Source organism: Mesoplodon bidens, assembly GCF_964165515.1.
Source record: "Mesoplodon bidens genome assembly, chromosome: 19".
Taxonomy (NCBI): Eukaryota; Metazoa; Chordata; class Mammalia; order Artiodactyla; family Ziphiidae; genus Mesoplodon; species Mesoplodon bidens.
Window position 1 is genome coordinate 41,511,601 of NC_138179.1, and position 21,235 is coordinate 41,532,835.

Consider the following 21,235-nt stretch of genomic DNA (forward strand, 5'->3'; position numbering starts at 1 on the left):
GATTTTTTTTTTTTTTTTTTTTTGCGGTACACAGGCCTCTCACTGTTGTGGCCTCTCCCGTTGCGGAACACAGGCTCCGGACGCGCAGGCTCAGCGGCCATGGCTTACGGGCCCAGCCGCTCCACGACATGTGGGATCCTCCCAGACCGGGGCACGAACCCGTGTCCCCTGCATCGGCAGGCAGACTCTCAACCACTGCGCCACCAGGGAAGCCCGTAGAAGGCAGATTTTAGAGGCCAAAAAAAAAAAAAAAATCTAAGGGAATTATTCCCAATACAAGTTCAATTTCATCCCCATTCTATGTTCTAATATATTGCACCAAACTGTTCTTTTCTCTTACTATACTCATGACACATGTTAATTATTGAAATTAATTAGAGTAGTGGTGGGGGGGTCACCAGGGATAACCACTGACGACATTTCAGTATATATTCTTTACAGTTTTCCAGATTTTTGTTTTATGTATTATATTCTCACTCTCTGCCTTTTACATGTAAAATTTAACTATATATGCATATCTCTTTATATCTCTATAGCTCTCATATCTGTCATAGTTAACATGTATAACCACATATATTATACAATATATGAGATATATTTATCCTTAAGATATACTTATCTCAAGAGATAAGTATACAGACAGTCCCCGACTTACAATGGTTGACTTTTTTTTTTTTTTTTTTGCCGCACCTCGCAGCATACAGGATCTTAGTTCCCCGACCAGGGATCAAACCTATGCCCCCTGCAGTGGAAGCACAGAGCCCTAACCACTGGACAACCAGGGAAGTCCCACAATGGTTGACTTATGATTTTTCGACTTTATGATGGTGTGAAAGCAACAAGCATTCAGTAGAAACCATACTTTGAACGTTGCTCTTTTCCGGGCTAGCAGTATGCGGTCCAATCCTCTCCTGTGATGCTGGGCAGCAGCAGCAGTGAGCACAGCTCCCAGTCAGCCCATGATCCCAAGGGTGAACAACCGATACACTTACAACCATCCTGGACCCAGACAACTGTTCTGTTTCTCGGTGTCAGTACAGTATTCAAGCCATTACATGAGAAAATCAACACTTTATTACAAAATAGCCTCTGTGTTAGATGATTTTGCCCCACTGCAGGGGGGCAAAACAAACTGTGTGTGTTCTGAGCACCTTTAAGGTAGGCTGCGCTAAGCTATGATGTTCAGTTTAGGTGTATTAAATGCATTTTTGACACGCAACATTTTCAACTTATGATGTGTTTATTAGGATGTCACCTGAAAGAAAGCTTCCATGAATATTCACGTAACGTTCTGGGAAAAGTCTTTTTCTCAGCACAATACCCATGTCACTCATAATCCCAAGGAGACAGAGACACACTCAGAGTGGGAGTCTGGAGAGAAGAGAGGGACTGTCTATAAAAGTTAGGGTGGAGTGTAGGGAGACCACAGGGAGAGACGCAGCAGCAGGGCCAGTGAGAGGGGGCAGCCCTGACCCAGGCCAGGCCTGCTGGGCAGCGGAGTAGGGAGGCCGCTGGCAGGACCGCAGGTAGAGGGCTCAGCCGACCTTAGCTCCCTGGTGGGGAGAAGACACCTTGACCTCACTGTCCCCTGGCCTGCCAGTCTCCTACACAATCCAACAGGGCCAGAGAACCAGGGAGAGAATAGAGAGTGGAGCTGTGAGGGCACAACACAAACCACTAGGCCCCAGGAGCCGGCCCTGAAGAATTCAATGGTCTGACATCTGCCCACCAAGTCTCAGCCCTGTAATCACCTCAGTTTCAAGACCCTCTTCCTGGGACCCTGTGCCTCTCCAGGCTCGTCTCTCACCACCGTGCCTGGTTTGTTTCTCTAAGCAAAAGATGCACACATCATATAAAAAGCAAATAGTACCTAAGGCTTAAAACAGAAAACCACGGCTTCCTGCCCAACTCCCCACCCCCCACCCCCGAATCATGCTTCACAGACGTAGGTCTCTCGACTATTTCTTCTGCTCATCACCTCCCTGTTTTAAAATAACTAGTTACACTACTTGTTCTCGAGTTTTCACCTCTAGACGTCAACTGCCTGCCATGAAGATGAAGACTCGCCTTTTACCCCCACCCCCCTCCCACGTGCACACACACATACACATGCCCACTCAGTATAATTACACAAACATTTCTGGTTAAATCAGTATTTAGTATTCCCATAAACCTTGCTCACAACTCAGCTATATAATGCACTATGATTAAAATAACCACAGAATGGACTAAGTGTCCTTTGTTTGTTTCTGTTTGCTCGTGCCAAACTCTCTACCAAGCTCTGCAACTGTCAAGACGGTCAAACCCGAGCAGTCTGTTTTCTGAGATGGCCTCCCGAAACCTCCACACTCCTACTCAGCCTGGTCTTGTGGCTCTTGAGGCCCACGTTCGGGGCACCACCCTGAGCACTCCCCCAGACATTTCCCACCGCTGGACCTGAGTCTCTGATTCCACGGTTTTTTTCTTTCTTGGATTACTTGCTCATTTTGATGGAGCACGTTCTCTAACAACTAACAGAGAGAGGCTGTGGAGGGGTGGGTTTTCATCATCGTTGTTGTGAATTTTGCATGTCTCTTCTCTCACACCTGGCAGTCTGGCTGGGTGTGGCATTCTAAGCGAAGTCATGTTTCCTCAGCATAGTGGAGGCATCCATTCACTGTTTCCTCTTCCTGTATTGCTGGTAGTGATGGTACCATTCTGATTCCCAGTATTTTGTATGTAACCTTTTTCCCCTCTCAGGAAGCTTTTAGGACCTTATCTCTACACTCAGTATTGTGAAATTTCATACGTTATGTTAGCCACCAGATAGAACCTATGTCTGAAGTCTTATACTCTTTAATAAATTCCTGTCCTTTTTTTTTTTTTTCCAGTTCTTGTTTTTTGGAATTTCTTCTATTAGTTAGACACTGGACCTCCATTGTGAATCCTTTAACTATTCTTATCTTTTCACTCCTACTTTTCCTCTCCTTTTTGAGCTGCTTTCTAGGAAATATTGTTTCAATGGCCCGAATGTTTGTGTCCCACCCACCCCAACTCATAAGTTGAAACCCTAATGTGATGGTGTTTGGAGGTGGAGCCTCTGGGACGTGATTAGGTCATGAGGGTGAAGCCACCTTGATGGGATAAGTGCCCTTATAAGAAGAGGCCAGAGAGTTAACTAGCTCTCTCTTTCTGCCACGCGAGGACACAGCAAGAAGACAGCCCTCTATAAACCAGGAAGAGGGCCCTCACCAAGAACCCAACCAGGCCAGCACTGAGATCTTAGACTTTCAGCCTCCACAACTGTGAGAAATAAACATTTGTCGTTTAAGCCACCCAGCCTGTGGTACCTTGTTACAGCAGCCTGAACTAAGACGATTCTCTGCTTTATCTTCCAACCTTTCTACTGAATGTTCTATTTTTGCTATTTTTAATTTGCAAGAACTCACTCTTAATCTCTGAATATTCCTTTTTGATAGCATCCTGTTATTGTTTCAGTAATATAATTTCTGAGACTCTTAAGTATATAGTTATTTCTATATATAAATTTATTTATCTTATTTATTTTTGGCTGCATTGGGTCTTCGCTGCTGCACGTGGGCTTTCTCTAGCTGTGGCGAGCGGGGCTACTCTTCGTTGCGGTGAAGAAACTCCCAAAACAGACAAGTAAAACCTGCTGGGATTGTGATTTGCAGTGGCAAATCTGCATTGAATCTGTAGATCCTCTGGGAAAACTGACATCTGAGCATGCTGGGTCCTGAGTGCACTTTCTCTCTCCATGAATTTAGGTCCTCTTTCAAGTCTTTCAATAAAATTTTAGAATTTTTTTTCCATTCCATTTCCATTAAATTTTTTTCCAATTTTTTTTCACATTGTTGATAGATTTATCACCAGGTATTTAATTACTGTCGGTTGCTAATATATTGGAATACATTTGTGCTTTATATGTTGACTTTGTAAACAGCAGCCTTGTCAACCTCTGTGAATGATTCTAACAATTTATCTTTAGGTTTTTTTACCTTTTCTATATGCACAGTCAATCCACCTGTGAGATAATCGTTTCCTTTATTTCCTCTTTACAATCCTTGTGACCTTTTTCTTGCCCCGTTTCCCTGGCTAGAGCGTTCGGGCCCAATCCTCCTGGGGCTCCGTGGCTGAGAAAGATTGGGCTAGAAAACCCTGCAGCACAGCACCAGTGAAGCTGCTGAGCGTGGACACCCTTCATTTCTTCGCCATCTTAAAGGAAAAGCTTTCTACATTCCTCCACAGAATATAACATTTACTGTAAGTTGTAAATACCTTTTATCATGTTAAAAAAAGACTCCTCCTCTTTCTAGTTTGTCAAGAGATTTTTTTCAGTTACGGGTGGCTGTTCAGTTCTTTTAAGTGATTTTCTTGCAGGTACACATGTGATATTGTTCCAAGAATATACAACCAAGTCATGAACTAGTCAAGCCCTGCACTGTCACGTGTGGTAACCACTACTGAGTTCTTCAAGTATGTTCTAAGTGTAACACACACCCTGGATTCTGAAACCTTAGCACCAAAAAAATGCAAAGTATCTTAATTATTATATTGATTATATGTTGAAATGATAATGTTTTAGATATACTGGGTTAAATAAAATATATTATTAAGGTTATTTTTACCATTTATCTTTTAGCTGTTTAATGTGGCTACTAGAAAATTTTAAATTACGTATTTGGCCCACACTATGTTTTTTTGGACAGCATTGGCTAGACACACCAATGAATGTGTGCATGCAAATTTAGTCTATAATAATAGCTAACATGTATTGTGTCTACTAGGTGTCTGTACTGTTTTAAGCACTTTTACAATAACCCTACTAAGTGGGAAAATTTTCTCCATTTCCTAGATGAAAAAACTAAAAGACATGGAGAGAGTAAGCAAATAGCTAGTGAGCCGTGGAGCCAGGACTATAACCCAAGCAGCTGACTCCTGGGCTTGCGCTTTTAGTCACTACCTTGTACTGATCATGTGGTATTTTAGGTCAGCAGGGAAAGGATGTGCTCTTCAATAAATGGTGATGACAACTGACTATCTATTCAGAAAAAATTCAGATTCCCTTTGCCATTCTATACTTAAAAAAACAAACAAAAAACCTCCAGATGGATTATAGGTCAAAGTGTATCTTATAGATGTATATGCACTTTGACCTATAATCCATCTGAAGGTTTTTGTTTTCTTTAAGTATAGAATGACAAATATAAGTATGTAAATATAAAAAGTATACATTATATATACCTATATATGTACATATATGTACATATGTACATTTTTAAGTGAATTTTTTCTAATTTTATTGCAAAGGAACATTACTTCCTAAGCAGGTCACAAAAACCTAGAAGTCATAAAAGAAAAAACGATTGACCAACTTGACTTCATATGAATGAACTTAATACATAAATATATTATTTATATTCTGTTTTGTATGACAAAAGCTCTCATGAAAAAGACTGGCAGTATAGTTGGAGAAAATATTTGCAACACTTACAAGCAAAGGATTACTATCCAAAATATATGAAGAGTACCTACAAACCAATAAAAAGACAAACAACAGTAGCAAAATAGGACAAAGGATATGAACAATTCAGAGAAGACAGACAGACAGCCAATAACCCTAATAAACAGGGCAGTATAAATTACAATAGCCAGTAGTCTGCCAGAGTGTTAAAGAGCATCGGTGGGTTGTGGGGAAGGGGACATTCTCATAGTGTGTGGTGGGGAGCAGTTGGTGCCAAGTTTCAGAAGGCAGTTTGGTAATGTCTGTCCCAGTTTAAAATGTTTATACAGTACGCCCCTATGCCCAGATCTTGGTTTCTAAATACCATTCCCCATTAAAAGGAAACTGTGATCCTTGGGGAAATGGTTGATTCCAGGGCTGGGTAGGGAAAAATACAAAATGAGCCTGCCTGGAAAATCTTGTGACGGCAGGAAGTGAGGAAGTGCTCAGAGAATGATGGGGACAGGTTGAAAGACACAGGAGCCAACTTGAGGAAGCACCCAGCCATTGACACGAAAATTGGGGGGTGAGAAAGGATGGCGAGGAACAGATATCCGCATCACCCCAGAGCATCTCCCAACAAGATTCTTAGGAATCACAAAAGGACAGACAGCCACAGAAACTTACAGAAACCTGGTGGACTCATCTTTACTAGATGTTCAAGGTTAACATCACTAGTAAAAGGATGCATCACCATCATGGACCCTGACACAATGCACTAAGAACACAACCTCATTCTTGCCAAAAATGCACAACCTCAATTGAATCAGGAGAAAACTTCAGGCAAATCCAAATTGGGGAACATTCTACAAAATAATCAAGAAGTCCTCTGTGAAGTGTCAAGGTCGTGACACACAGGACTGGGAACTGTCGTGGTCAGAACTAATTGCAGTGGGGTCTTCTGAATTAGATCCTGGACCAGAAGAAAAGGACCTTAGTGAGAAAACTGGTGAGGTTCCAGTAGGATTGCCAGATTGCTTATTAGTGTTGTATTGGTGTTAATTCGCTGGTTTTAATAACTGTACTGTGGTATGTAAGATAGTAACCTTAGGGGAAGTTGGGTAGAGGGCATATGGCAACTCCATGTTTTTGCAATTTTTCTGCAGGTCTAAAAATTTTCAAAATAAAAAGTTAGCTGCCCAGACCTGTTGACTCTGTATTTCAGTGTTTCTGAATCTCTTCTGCAGGTACAGAAAGATAGAAGTAGAAGAATGTTGATTGCACACATCCTGTGAGAGCAAAGTACTGGAAACAAAGTTTCATTAGTACAAAATGAAAGTATAGTACAGATTTTGCTGTGGAATGTACCAGTTTAAAAAATTGAGGTAGATCTATGTGCTCTGACATAGGAAAATCTCTAAGACATATTAATTGGAAAAAAAAAAAAACTTGTAGAAAAACACACACTGTTTAACCTTGTGATGTAGGCAGTAAAAAAAAGACTTTTATTTTTGTATTTTATATGTTGTGCACTTCCCACCACCCCAGAACACAGTAATCATGTATTCCTTCTGTAATTTAAACGGAAGAAAGTATGATATATTCTGCCTCTAGTGAGATAATCCTTTTTTTGTGTTAAAAAACCTCAGAATTATCATTTACTATTTATGCTTTCTTTTTTCTAAACACAATTCCTTTTTTTTTTAAATCAATTTATTCATTTATTTATTTTTGGCTGTGTTGTGTCTTCGTTGCTGCACACGGTCTTTCTCTAGTTGAGGCGAGCGGGGACTACTCTTCGTTGCGGTGCACGGGCTTCTCGTTGCGGTGGTTTCTCTCGTTGCAGAGCAAGGGCACTAGGCGCGCAGGCTTCAGTATTTGCAGCACGTGGGCTCAGTAGTTGTGGCTCTCGGGCTCTAGAGCGCAGGCTCAGTAATTGCAGCGCACGGGCTTAGTTGCTCTGCAGCATGTGGGATCTTCCCGGAGCAGGGCTCGAAACCGTGTCCCCTGCACTGGCAGGTGGATTCTTAACCACTGCGCCACCAGGGAAGTCCCAAGTATATAGTTTATAAGGTTTTCTTCCATATCTTCCATGACCTGTTTCCTCTAATTTCTTTTCTTCTGTTTGCTTTGTTCTGTTGTTAATGTTCGGGGATTTTCCTTAAATGTCTAGTAAACAGAGGCTGTTTCTTTACATTTAAGAGAGAGGCACTGACAACCCGATTAAAAGCTGTGTAGTAGCTGTGACCTATTGAGCGGTGGGTGTCTTTGTAAAATAATAAAGCAATAACATGTGGATACCCCACATGTAGGACTCTGTAGGTTCTTTTTTCTTGGGCAATGACCTAAAGAAGTGATCTCCAACCTCCTACCTGAGCTATGTGGGCTACAAACCTGGCCAGCAGCATCTGGCAAGCTAGGTAGAGGAGAAAGGGTAAGGAGCTCATAAGTAAGTACACAGACTTTCACTCAGTTTCCTTACAGGCTCATCTTCATGTTTCACCAAGGGGGAAGAGAAATCGCCTTGCTACAGGAGATGGAAGAGAACTGGAAGTCTTAACTGCCTGCCATGACTTCCAACCCACCCTCCAGTTTCTAGCCTCACTCCGTATCTCTATTCTCAGAGGTCCATGGTGCCTTGAAGTCTTTCTGAGATTTGGAGATAAATTGTTTTGCTTCCTGATGGCCTCCTTCTCTGCAGCTTAGATCTTTCCTGATAAGCTGCCAATAGGAGAGGGGCTTAGAGCATGCAATCATGGGAGTGTCCTCAAACCCCCAGAAGTGCATCTGTAAGCTGGGATGGAAAGTGACCAAGACCTCAACCTTCCGCAGACAGAAATCCAGTCGCCTGGAAATACTGCAAAACTCTTTTAAAGGTTACTTCTACTTCCTGGATTACCTGAAAAATATGTATTTGTGCTGTTTTTCCTCACAGACACAAACAGCATCAAATCAGTATTGCACAAAAAAGACTTGAGAACAAAAGAAATACCGTGTGTGTCGCAGAGAATTCAAATGAAAAATTCCTGGACGTGCACTTACCTTGCACCTGATCACATCTGCCAGTACATACTTCGTGAGGCAGAATTTTTGGCAGTTTTATCATCAAAAGTAAAAATCAATTAGATACTTTTTTTTAAAAAGCCCAAACCATGCCCTTTTAACCTTTATTTTATGTATACAATCTGAATTTCAATTTTTTCCAAAAAGAGTCATTACCTTTTGCAAGAAAAAAATGAGAAAGGTGCAGTTCTTCACAAAATCTGGTCTTATTTTCTATGTGAAGAAAAAATGAGAAAGGTGCAGTTCTTCACAAAATCTGGTCTTATTTTCTATGGGAAGAAAATCCATTATCAATGCCATAAAACTGAAAAAACATGTGGTTTTGAGTTTCTGTGCATTTTTTCCTTGAGAAGGGGGCCGACACATCACCAGATGCTCAGAGAGGACCCTCGTGTTGAGGAATCTGCACCTGCACCCAGCCCTCCAAGAGTGGGTAAGGGCATCACCATCCCTAGGAGAAGCCCGGGTAAATAAATGATTACCCATTGCCTGGTGACGATGGAACGATGCCCCAAAGGACTCACACCTGCCGTCACGATCACACTCGGAAACGTGTTGTGTACGCTTTAGAAAACATGAATTTGACATATTCGCGATAACAGAAACATCTTCCTCCACAAGGACAGAGAAGCAACAGTACGATTCACAAATGAGAAAGAAGTATACTAAACTTGATGTTGATAAATATCGAACTACACCTGTAAGCAGTTGCTGCAATTTTAAATGCCGTTTAAAATAAAGTCAAAATTCCTGGATGTGGTCAATTCAATCTGTGCTGCCCTCTGCTGGCTACATGAGAAGATTGTTAAAAGGTTTACAATTAGCCATTTTTGCAAATAAATTACCTTTTGAATGTATACAGAAGAAGAAAGTCATGTTCTACCTAGTATACAGGCCATGCTCTGGTGATATTCAGCAATTCTCATTTTCTGAAGGGTTTTTTGTTATATGAAAATTGGTTTGCCCTTTGTCTATACACTGTGACTAATTTATGGGAATTAGATAGTCAATGGGAATTTATGTTATATGGGCAGACACAGACAACAAACAATATACACAATAAATAATAAATTAACTAGCACGCTAGAAAGTGGCAAGTGCTATGTGGAAAAGAAGGAATCAGGAGTGCATGCGTGGGAGCGGTTATTAAAGTATTAAACGTGGTGGTCAGAACAGGCATCACAGAGGTGAAAGCTGAACCTCAGTGACTCCCCACAACCCAAACCAAAAACACCATACACAGGCTTCTCTTGTCCAAAATCCTGTGGTGTGTGAAATGCATTTATATTCTCCTCTGAACCTCCTACTTCCTGTTCCATTAGTCCTGTGGACTAATGAAATTAAACAGGCACCCTCTGCAAGATTGGATTCCCAAGGCCATTTCCCCATGAACAGACCTGAGCTCCGGGACCCAGAGCGACTGTGGCAGCTGAACCCCCCACTTCCTGTGTCCATTTAGGAGAAAGTCTCATCACCTGGTAACCTGAGGGTCTCTTACTTTCAACCTGTAAGAGCCCAATACCCTTAGGATACCTGCCCCCCATGTTCTAGCTGCTGTTCACACACACAGTATCCATTATTTGAAAACTCTAAGGGCTTAGTACTCTGCATTCACTCAAAAAAGACTTGGGTCTCTACTGTGTGTTCAGTTTGAGCACCACACTAGCTGGGTGCTGGGGTCCGGAGGTGAAGAGCACAGGCCCCTGGAGGCCCCAGGTGGCGGCAGCAGTAGCGGTCACCTAAACCACCGCTCACGCTGCCCAGCACTAGGATGACAGGGCCGGGTGCTCCAAGTTCTTGGAGGAAGAGCACCAAAAATCAGTCCCTGGGAGAGGTGGGGACAATGGGGATGTGAGCAGTCCAATAACGGAGAGAGACCTGAGAAAATCCACAACCTCAGTGGCATTATCTGGTATTTAGGAGGAGATCTGGGGAGATTCAAATACCGCTTTGTGGCCACAATCTTTTTTTTTTTTTTTTTTTTTTTTTTGCGGTACGCAGGCCTCTCACTGCTGTGGCCTCTCCCGTTGCGGAGCACAGGCTCCGGACGTGCAGGCTCAGCGGCCATGGCTCACAGGCCCAGCCGCTCCGCGGCATGTGGGATCTTCCCGGACTGGGGCACGAACCCGTGTCCCCTGCATCGGCAGGCGGACTCTCAACCACTGCGCCACCAGGGAAGCCCTGTGGCCACAATCTTAAAGGAAGAAGTAGAGATGACCTTTGGGGTGAGCAGGCACTGCGTGGGAGAGGAAGGGCATTTTAGACAGAGCTGCCCAGCACAAGAGGCCCTTCAAGACCTGGTCCTGCCTGGCTCCCCACCCATCTACTGTCACCCCGAGAGAACCCCACCATCCACAGAGACCTACCTGCATTTCTGTCATTCACGTAGTGATGATTCATCCTTCCAGGAATGTGGCCCCAAACTTAACTTCCCTCCACTGAACAAAAACCCTCAGTCCAGTTACCCTACTCTTTTTGAAAATGATTTTATACCCAGTCACAGAATGACATTTGTGTTGGCTGGGCTGCACATTCTCTTCGCAGCCAGGAAACCTACCTGGAGAGAAGTTTGCAAGAAAAAGAGACCTAGCAAATGCAGATTCAAAGACAAAAGGATGTGGAATTCCAAACAAGAACCAGGCTCACGGAGCTGCTAGACAGCCTGAGGTCTTGTCACCCCAACTGAAGGGACACCTGCTACTGCACCATAATCAATCAGGTAACTTTGAAAAGCTGTATCAGTTTCCAAAGAGACACAGATATTTTCACAGAAATACAGGATTTCTTGAGCATCAAGACAACCCTGGAGGAGATCAGGAGGCACCCCTACCGCCACCATCACCATCCCCTTCCACGATGAAGGAAGCTGAGGACACGGGAGAGTGGAGCAGCTACGCCAACCACGGCTGCCAACACCAAGCCCAGTGGGGCCCTCCCGGGGTGGTGCCCTCACCCCATCTGCTCTCCATGTGGTCCCCGAGCCTGACGGGATGCACACTCCAGGCACAGGCGCCAGATACCTCTAGTGAGGAAGTCATCAAGAGTGAGTTTCCTTAACTCTGTAACTGCCTAGGAGACATCCCCTCTCCACTGAGATAAGTTTATAAAATATAAATATGAACCAGTAAGAAACTTTTCATACAGGCTGAATTCTGATCTTTTTATCAAAGTAAACTGCTTATGAAATAAAGCATAAATAGGGACTAATAGCTAACAGCATCTGTTAGTTATTAACAGACTGAGTTTCCTATAAATGCTGCAGAGGATATACCCTTCACATGAATACCAGGAAATATGAATGTGAATGGTCACAGCAGCATTTGTAGCAATAACCCCAAAATGGAAACCACCTAAATGTCCATTAAAAGTGGAACAGATTTTTTTTTAAATTGTGGCATACTCAAAAGATAAAATATCATACATTTGTAAAAAAAAAAAAAAAAAAAAAAGCCTTTAAAATCAGAAGAAAACTTTACCGGAAGAATTTTATACCAAATCCAAAAAGTGTGAAGTACAGATCAAAATATTTTCTAACATGCAAACTCAGAACACCGACCTCCCTCATACCCTTTCCTAGGAAACTTCTAGAGAATATGCTTCTGTAAACTTAAGGTAAACTGAAAACAGGAAAGACACAGACCAAGGAAAAGGTGATCCAACAGAGAGGTAATCCCCAATGACTCTGGGGGGCGGGGGGGAAATGGAAACGAAGGCCGCACAGCAGACTTAAGAGCAACTGACCTAGATTTGAGCGGAAAAATGATGTGCACTGTCCAGGGGGACAAAACTGACTGATGTGCTTAAGCAGATAGAAAGCATCATAGATAAGCTTGGGGCAAAGCTGCAGTATTTTAGAAAACAATTGATAATTTCAAAGAAAACCAGACAAAGGGAAAGTTGAGGCAATTAATAGCTCCAGGGAAAACAAAGAGTTGTACCAGGAAGACAGAATGACTACAGAACACCACGTGGCTCAGTAGCGTCGTGGTCAACAAAAAGTCTGCAGAGGGACTTCCCTGGTGGTACAGTGGTTAAGAATCCATCTGCCAATGCAGGGGACACGGGTTCCAGCCCTAGTCCGGGAAGATCCCACATGCCACAGAGCAACTAAGCCCATGCGCCACAACTACTGAGCCCGCGCACCACAACTACTGAAGCCCGCGCACCTAGAGCCCATGGTCCACAACCAGAGAAGCCACCACAATGAGAAGCCCGCGCACGGCAACAAAGAGTAGCCCCGGCTCGCCGCAACTAGAGAAAGCCCGTACCCAGCAACAAAGACCCAACGCAGCCAAAAATTAATTAATTAATTTTTAAAAAGCATGCATGTAAATTTTTATGTGGTGTATGATCTTTTAAACTATGTGTATATATTGTATCACTGTGATAAAATAAACTTTAAAATATTTTCTATTTTTCTACCTGAATTCTACCTATTCAAATTCCAGTTCCAGAACCTCCTCCCACAACCCTCTCACCTTCACGCCATATACAGGAAACAAACTAAAGATGCTGACTCAGATTCATGGTAAGTTTCCCCTCTAAACATTTTATGATTCTGTGAACTAAGACTCCCCTTCTCAAAGATGAAAAGTGTCTGCTGAAACGGCGTCCTATGCTCTCAGGTAATCACGGAGCAATCACGTTAGGTATTCCATCAGCTCAGTGTAATACTCATCACCCACCGCGTGATGAACGGATGGTTTTAATGCTGTCCTGGGTTGAAAGGAAAATGTTTACGGATCAAACAAGCCTAATGGTGTTGTAGGGGACAATGGTGACTAAGCTATCAGGCAAGTTCATTTTTTAACTGGAGTTAAGTAATACATGACAAGCACCATCTATTTAAGATAAATTCAATTGATATTTCCAGAAATGATCTTTCTGGGGACTTCCCTGGTCGTCCAGTGGGTAAGACTCCACGCTCCCAATGCAGGGGGCTCAGATTCGATCCCTGATCAGGGAACTAGATCCCGCATGCATGCCTCAACTAAGGGTCCGAAAGCCACAACCAAAGATCCTGCATGCCAAAATCAATCAATCAATCAATAAGATAAATTTTAAAAAAAAAGATCTTTCTGGTACTTTTACTACTTAGGGGAATGGTGTTCTGTGCACTTCTAAACCAAATTCAATTAATAACTTTTGGGAAAAAAATGGCCAGCCTTCAATAAATATGGAAACAACTGCCAGCATGGTGTGAAATTTAAGTGTGTATGAAAGCAAAGTTCTCTGACAGCTCAAACAGTAAGGACAGATAAGGCTGGGGAACACAGGAGCTTGCCTGCCCACTCTCGGTTGCTTTGGACATCTACTCTGATGCACAAGCACTGTATATCCTCTTCCTGTTTCCTTCGTTCCCTTTCTGCCTTACTAATTATACATCACCCCCTTTCTTTGTAAAACCACAAGACCAAGTTACAAAATCGGTGCACTCCACCCATCCTTTTACTCAGCTGACAGAGAGCAAAGTGAACCAGTGAAAAGAAGCCAGGGCCCTGCAGATGGAGCCATCACATGACAGAGGAGCAGGAGACAGACCACGCCCGCCCTGTGTCACGGGGCCGAGCAGAGGAGGCGGAAGGCAGTACCACAGGAGCAGCCAGTCCAAACTTCTTCTTGGTACCTGTCACTGATTTTAAAAGCAAACTAATCGGAAACCGTGGTTTTGTCTAAAATCTAATCTCCTTGTTTTACAAGGCAGGTGGTTTCAGTAAAATACAAAACAAACAAGGAAACTCTAATAATCTTGAGGGGGCGTTTCTTCAAGATCTTCTTCAAGCTCTTAAACCACCCTTCAGATGTTTATTTTCCCTAAAAAAAAAAACCCTCCCTTCCAGTCTCAAAAATATTCCTACCAGGTTTGCAGGCAGGTCTCTGTTTGCAGAAGCTACCATCACCCAGAGTAACACCAAGTGCTCCCACACAAACCCTCTGGGTCCACCTGAAAAGGGACAGCTAATCAGGTGCCCAGAAGGGGGAGAGCATGGGATATGGGGGCACAGTGAGGTCCACACAACAGGGAGCTGGAGTCGCATCCAGGGAGCAATGCCAGTGACCCCCACTCACGTGGCAGCAGGAGAGACGGAGTAAAACAGGACTTTAGAACGTGTTTGGAAGTCGAGTCAACAGCACTACTAAGGAACCGGGTGTGGAAAACGAGAGAAAGGGAGGAATCAGGGTTGATTTCTCAACACGTGATCTGCACACCACACAGGCAGACATGCTGTTTCCTAGCATGAGGACAGCTGGGGGCTCTGCGGTGCCACACTGAGCATGAGGCCCCATTCAGACATCTCAGGGGGATGACAAATGAGGCAGTGAGCCACCCGAGCCTGCAGCTTAGGGGGAGGGAGAAGGCTAGAGGTACAGTCGGTCCTCATAATTCAAGCAGTTACGTCCTAGAAAGTTGCTGCTAACCCTGAATTGCCAAACACTGAACCAAGGTCCCCAGGGGAAATACAGGGCTAGGTTCCTGCGAGCCCGATCCCACTTCCTCAAAGGATCAACACGTAAGCTTGTTTCAGGACACCTCACTGACACTGAACTCATGCCTGAAGGAGGCTCATCAAACACATGTGTGTTCTCAGTGGGGCACACCACGGCCTTCTTGCACTGGGGAACACCAGGCAGCACGGCAGCACTATGCATGGGGCCGTTTTAAACAGAGAAATCACCAGCAGGAAGGGCAAAAACGTGGCAGTAAGCAGAGTGCATCCAGGGCCCTTGCTTAAGGCCTGAGCACTGAAAGGGGAGGCAGAGGGCCCTGGGAGCCGTGGTGGACCACCCGCATCTTTCACTGCCCTGAGCACATCCACACACAACTGAGAGCACCACCCTCGTGTCGATCCGGGGTTACAAACAGATTCTAGTGAGGAGGCAAACTCACAAATATGGGATCCACAAATAACAAGGATCGGCTGTAGAAACTCGGGAGACATCAGAGGATAGGCAGGACTTAATTAAAGCTATTGGTTATACCAAATGGTGATTCCAAATGTTCAGAAGATCCAATTAGGGGGAAGAAAGAGGGAGAAATGTGACCTACTTTACAAACTTGCCATCTATTCCCAGATGCCTGGAGTTAGGGGGACGCCCTCTCTTCACCAGTTATAAAGCTGGTGATTTGATCTCCACTTTCTGACTGCTTTCTCTATTTCCAGCAGTTCAGAACTTGAAAGGGAAAGAAAGGACTGTTATTCATTGCTCTCTCCCACTGGAAAGGAAAGAGCTTTATCATATGCATTTCATATCAATTTCCATAGAAATTACCTTTCAAATGTATCTAACTGGAGGAAAACCTCTATCATCAATTAACTGGTTTGGGATGATCAGGACAAATAATGCTGTCAAATAAGAGGACAACTGAGAACTTTGCAAAAGCACATCAATGAGTTTGTAACTGTGACCTAGTAAATGGAGATAATGTCACAAACCGCTTATCACAAAGTGATGGTGCAGATTAAACCCTATATTGAAAATGTAAAATGCCTACTTAAATACAAAGCTAAAGGTAGTTCTGCAGAATACAAAACTTCTTGTTTAGTAAAAGACGGTCCTGCCAAAAAGTCATGTATAATCCTGGTCAGGAAACAAGACATCCAAGAACACATCAAGAAAAAGAGTACACGCAGGGGTTACCCAGTCTCCCCAAAGATTTACTTCTCCTTTCCTGAAGTCTTCAGGCACATGCTTGAGTGAGCTGTGGGACAAGAGTCACCAGGAGCATGAGGACACTGGGGCCAAGCCTCTCATCCCACCCGAAGGCTGACAGACTGGTCTCCCTAGTTCATCACGAGGGGTTTACACAATGACCTGAGGGAATCCTGCAGGAGACGACAACCATTAAACTAAGCACTACTAACAATGAGGACAGAAAACAGTACACAACAAGGTACTAAGTGGACTAAATCGGTGGTTTGCCACACCGCAATTATGAAAAGACCAATTTGCCAACTTTCAGTTAAATTACTTTTAACTCCTGCCATCTAACTTGTCTGGGGACATAAATCACTGAATCTTTAGAATAACCTTTAATTAATACCTTAATTCCAAAGTAGAAGACTTTCTGCCTGGTAGTTCAAACACCAAAACCCCCTAAACAACAGAATTGTTCTAAAAATATTTTACAGAATAATCCCTTCTAAAAAAATATTAACACTCGCTCCCTCCTTTTTAAAAGAAGATTTACACTTTGAGTGGCAGTGGTGCAAGCAATCTAGTGGGTGGCAAAGGCCTGGATGATGACATGAGAGGGTGCCTATCCTCTGGCTACACTGGGGGAGAGGAATAAAGTGACCATCGAAGGCTTGTCTACGTTGTGTTTGTCTCACAAACATCATGGACAAAAGCCACGAGTTACCAGGGAGCAGCTTACCTAGACACACAGAGCAACTCTGCAAAGGGAAAGCACAGGAGACGCAGGCACACAATGCTAAGAGAACCTTCCTGAGGGCTACCCTGCCCTCACGCCTGATTCTGCTGTGCTCCTGGGTGCATTTGCCCACCCGCAGAATTTATACTTCTGTATTTTTGTGTGAAGCTTTCTCTCCAATTTTAAGGAAGTACAAAATTGTGATTTTGTACAAGAACAGAAAAAACAATGTTTGCATTTACTTTGTGATTGTTCCAGGTTTTACGTCACTTTTTTTCTAGAAAAATCCAGTATTTTTTTTGATTGATGCAAAATGATAACATATTAAAACATACTTTCACTGATTTGCGTATTATTCTTACATTAAATAAAAGCTTCTCTAAGACATTTTAAAACTAGTTACATACCATTTGTACATACCATTCCTTATTACATTTTACATATAATAAAACACTTTTTAGGAGAAAAGGAAAACCCCATGATACAAGCCAACCATTCCATCCATGGATATTAACCCAAGAGAAATGAAAACATGTCCACATGATGACTTTACATGAAGGCTCACAGCAGCTTTATTCACAATGGCCCCAAACCAGAAACAATGCACACGTTCATGACAGGTGCATAGATACACTGTGGTCCATCCAGACAATGGAACACCACTCAGAAATAAACAGAAAAGACTGACATCCCCAAAATGATCTCAATTACTTCATGCTGAGTGAGGGCCAGACACAGTAGAGGATACACTGTATGATTCCATTTATATAAAATGCTGGGGAACACAAACCAATCTGTAGTGACAAAAAGATCCAGGGTGCCTGGGGTAAAGGGAGGGATGGGCTGCAGATGGACGTAAAGAACCTTTTCATGGCAATGGAAATGTTCTGTATCTTGACGGTGATGGTGGTTTCAATGGTGTACAAATCTGTCAAATATAGCTCATCAGACTGTACACTTCACATAGATACAGTTGACTGTATGTAAATTATACCTCGATAAAGTTATTTTTTAAAAAACCACAATAAGGGGGAATCAGAAAAGTTTGTAGCAAAAAGATAAATGGAAATGAATGTACTTGTTATCACTAAGTAAGATGTTCCAACGTCACCGTTGGCATCCTAGTTTGCTGTGGAGGCCCCACCAAGCCCTCCGGAATGGCCGCTGATGATGGGCTTCACAGCAGACCCTCCCCAGGCTCCTGCTGCATGTCCCCCCCTTGACTGATGTACACAGAGCACCTCACTCGACCCTTCACAATGCCCTGCAAGGCAGGTGCGACTGTGTCGCTACCCCAAGTCTGTGCCCCTTAGAGAAGACAGATAATCTGCCCAAGGCACAAGGTGGCCAGGGTAAAAATTAAGGGTGACTGATGAAAAATTCATGACAGTGCACTTTGCTCTTTTTTTTTTTTTTTTTTGGCCATGCCGCACGACTTGTGGGATCTTAGTTCCCTGACCAGGGATTGAACCCGGGCCCTTGGCAGTGAAAGCACGGAGTCCTAACCACTGGACTGCCAGGAACTCCCAAACAATGCACTTTGGAAAGAGTATTAAAAGACAAAGTTATCAAGCCAAGTTTAAGCTTCTTGCTACCACAGAGTCCCTAAACAGGCACTGTCCTCCCTATCCGTACAGAAAATGATTCTAAAACCTATCTGTTCAGAATTAAATCGTGGTTTGTGTAGACTCACTTTCAAAAGTCTTTAACACAATTTGTGGATGCAGATGTCTATAAAAAGCCCTTTTCAGTCACAAGGGGACACAGGAGTGCTGAGAAGTCAGGAACACAAAGCTCAACCGCTGGCCTGTGTCCAATGAACACAAGGTGGGAAGCAGATGAGTTCTCACCCTAACTTAACTCTTAAGAAACCCTCATCTGAGCTCAACAGAGAATACAGCTGGATGAAACATACCCAGAAAAACCAGCTCCTTTTCTTGGTTAAAGGTCAAAGTTCTCCTTCCATCTAGAATGCAAGGTCCCTGAGAACTCTGTTCACGTCTAAATTCCAAGACCCACAGAGTGCCCAGCTCCTAATTGGTACTCAATAAATATCTGTTGACTAAATTAACAAGAAATGACCTGGGAAAGAAGCTGCTATAATTCCCATTCCGATTTATACGAGCACTAGGCAAGGTCTTAGAATAAAGCTACCCCACCAACACTGAGAAGAGAGAGAAAAAAATATTTAAAGTTACATCAAAAAACTAATGATTAAAAAACAATTCAATGTTTGGAAGGATAAATTAACAAATATCATCATATACTAGTGTGAAATGTAAACGTAAATGTGACAGAACTTTCTGGAAAATCACTTGACAGTACATATCAAGAGACTAAAAAAAAGTTTTTAGTCACTGACCCAGTGATTCCACTTACAGGAATCTAGCCTAAGAAAAGAATCAGAAATGTGGGCAAAGTTTTACCAACAATGATGTTACAGGGTTATCTGTTACAGGAACAGAGAGGAAACTTCTAAATGACCAACAAGAAAGGGCAATTAATCAAATCAGGGCGCCACCATATTACAATGCATTCGGCATTGGCAGGCCACCATAGGGCCCCAGCATCCCCACACGTCTTTTGTCACATCTGGTTGGTCAAGGAGACAGCAGCGTGACCTGCTGGCTCCCAGGGGAGGGCTGGTTTGTCTGCTGCTTGCTGGGGAAGGTGCTAAGCCCTGGGGCCCTGGTCCCTCGGCTGCAGACCAACCCAATTCAAGAGTGCCCATCGTCTGGGCTCATCCCATCACCCTGTGGGACTTGGTGTCGGGGAAGCCGCAGCCCCAGCCTGGGTTCCGGTGTCTGCTGGGCTCCACGTGATAAACTGTTTGGTTCTGACCCAGTGAGGCCTGCCACCTTCCTCCAGCCCCTCCTTTGGACTCTTGCTTTTCCCACTGTCCTCTATGAGGATGGGGTCTTTCCCTGGCAGATGCCACCAAAAAATCATCCATATATAAATTTTAATGGCACAGAAAAACACTTATGTTTTTTAAAAAAAAGCTACAAAACATTCCACAGAGTGACTGGAACTAGTTTTTAAGCTTTTTGTTGTTGTTGTTGCTAATAAGATCCAGACATATAACCCCCAAACTTCAGTTTATCTAGTAATTCCAAATTTCTCCTTATCAAATCTTACACTCCACATTTCCGCAGCTGTTTTATGTAAATTACTTTCACATGCACTCTCTTATTTGACCTTGCAACAACCCTGCAAGGCAGGTAGGAAAGATACCACTGTCTACACTTTGCAGGGGACGTGGGGATACCAAGTGACTTGCCCAAGATCACAGGGCCATTAGAGACAATACCAGACCCAGAAGCCAGGCCAGACTACATGTGCAGTGCTCTTTCTACCATACCATTCATGCCTGCTCAGCACTATATAACCAGACTGCTAAAATGTGATAAATGGAGTGGATGTCCTCCCCTTTCTCTCTGCTAATCCACTTCCCTTCAAGGTGGGAACTTTTCTGAGCAGCTGCTCTGTTTTCTATTTCATTGATTTCCGCTCTTTTATATTCTCTGTCCTTCTGCTTGCTTTGATATCATTTTCTCCTTCTGGCTAGTCTCTTAAGATGGAAGCTGAGGTTTAAGCTTATTTTTTAAATCCTACATTTTCCAAAAAGGACTTAAGGTCGGTGGACATGTAGGGATATGCATGAAAGAAAACTATACCAAAATGTTCACAGTGATGAGTCCATGGGAGTTCGTTACACTCTTCCCTGCACTTTTGCATGTGTTTGAAATTTTCCATAATGTTAACTTTTCAAAGCTCGCCCAACGTGCTAAAGAGGACATATTCAATTACAGCCAGCCTAGCACACCCAGACTATCCACCAACACCCCCTGAGGAGAGGCTGAGAGCTCCTCGGAAGACGCTCTGGCAGGTGACTGCGGGCCTCGGCCCTTCCACAGGCCTCGTGTGCCTAGCAATCCACGTCCCAAGTGGGACATGGGAAGGCTCTTTTCAGGTCACTTCCTCTGCTGTGCAGATCAGGGCTCCAGGATGGCGCCTGCCCAGGGGCTGCCCAGCAACTGAGCAACACACAGGGAAAGTGTCTTCTAAAAGGAGCAACACTAAAACCACACAGACACTTGGGGAAGCTGAAGTGGGGAGGCAGATAAACTTGGTGGCTATAATAAAGGAGTTAAAAAAAAAAAAAACCCAAGCTTGGTTATTTTTTGCTCCTTTGATCTGCTGAGCCTCTTCTTACAAACCTCTGCTTGAAAGCTCAAAATCCTCTAAGGGGAATTCTGAATGGCCTAAAGCAAAACCCCATCAATTAGATGGTTACCGTTGGAAAAACGCATTTAACACTCAGCCAACCGTTCCTACAATCCTTGACACAAATC

General features: G+C 43.5%; 1 protein-coding gene across 1 annotated transcript in view; it reads right to left on the minus strand.

Moving 5' to 3' along the window:
* Nucleotides 1-21,235, minus strand: part of CYTH1 (cytohesin 1) — an 80,640-nt gene that overhangs the window by 45,549 nt on the left and 13,856 nt on the right. The gene's annotated exons all lie outside the window — the stretch shown is intronic.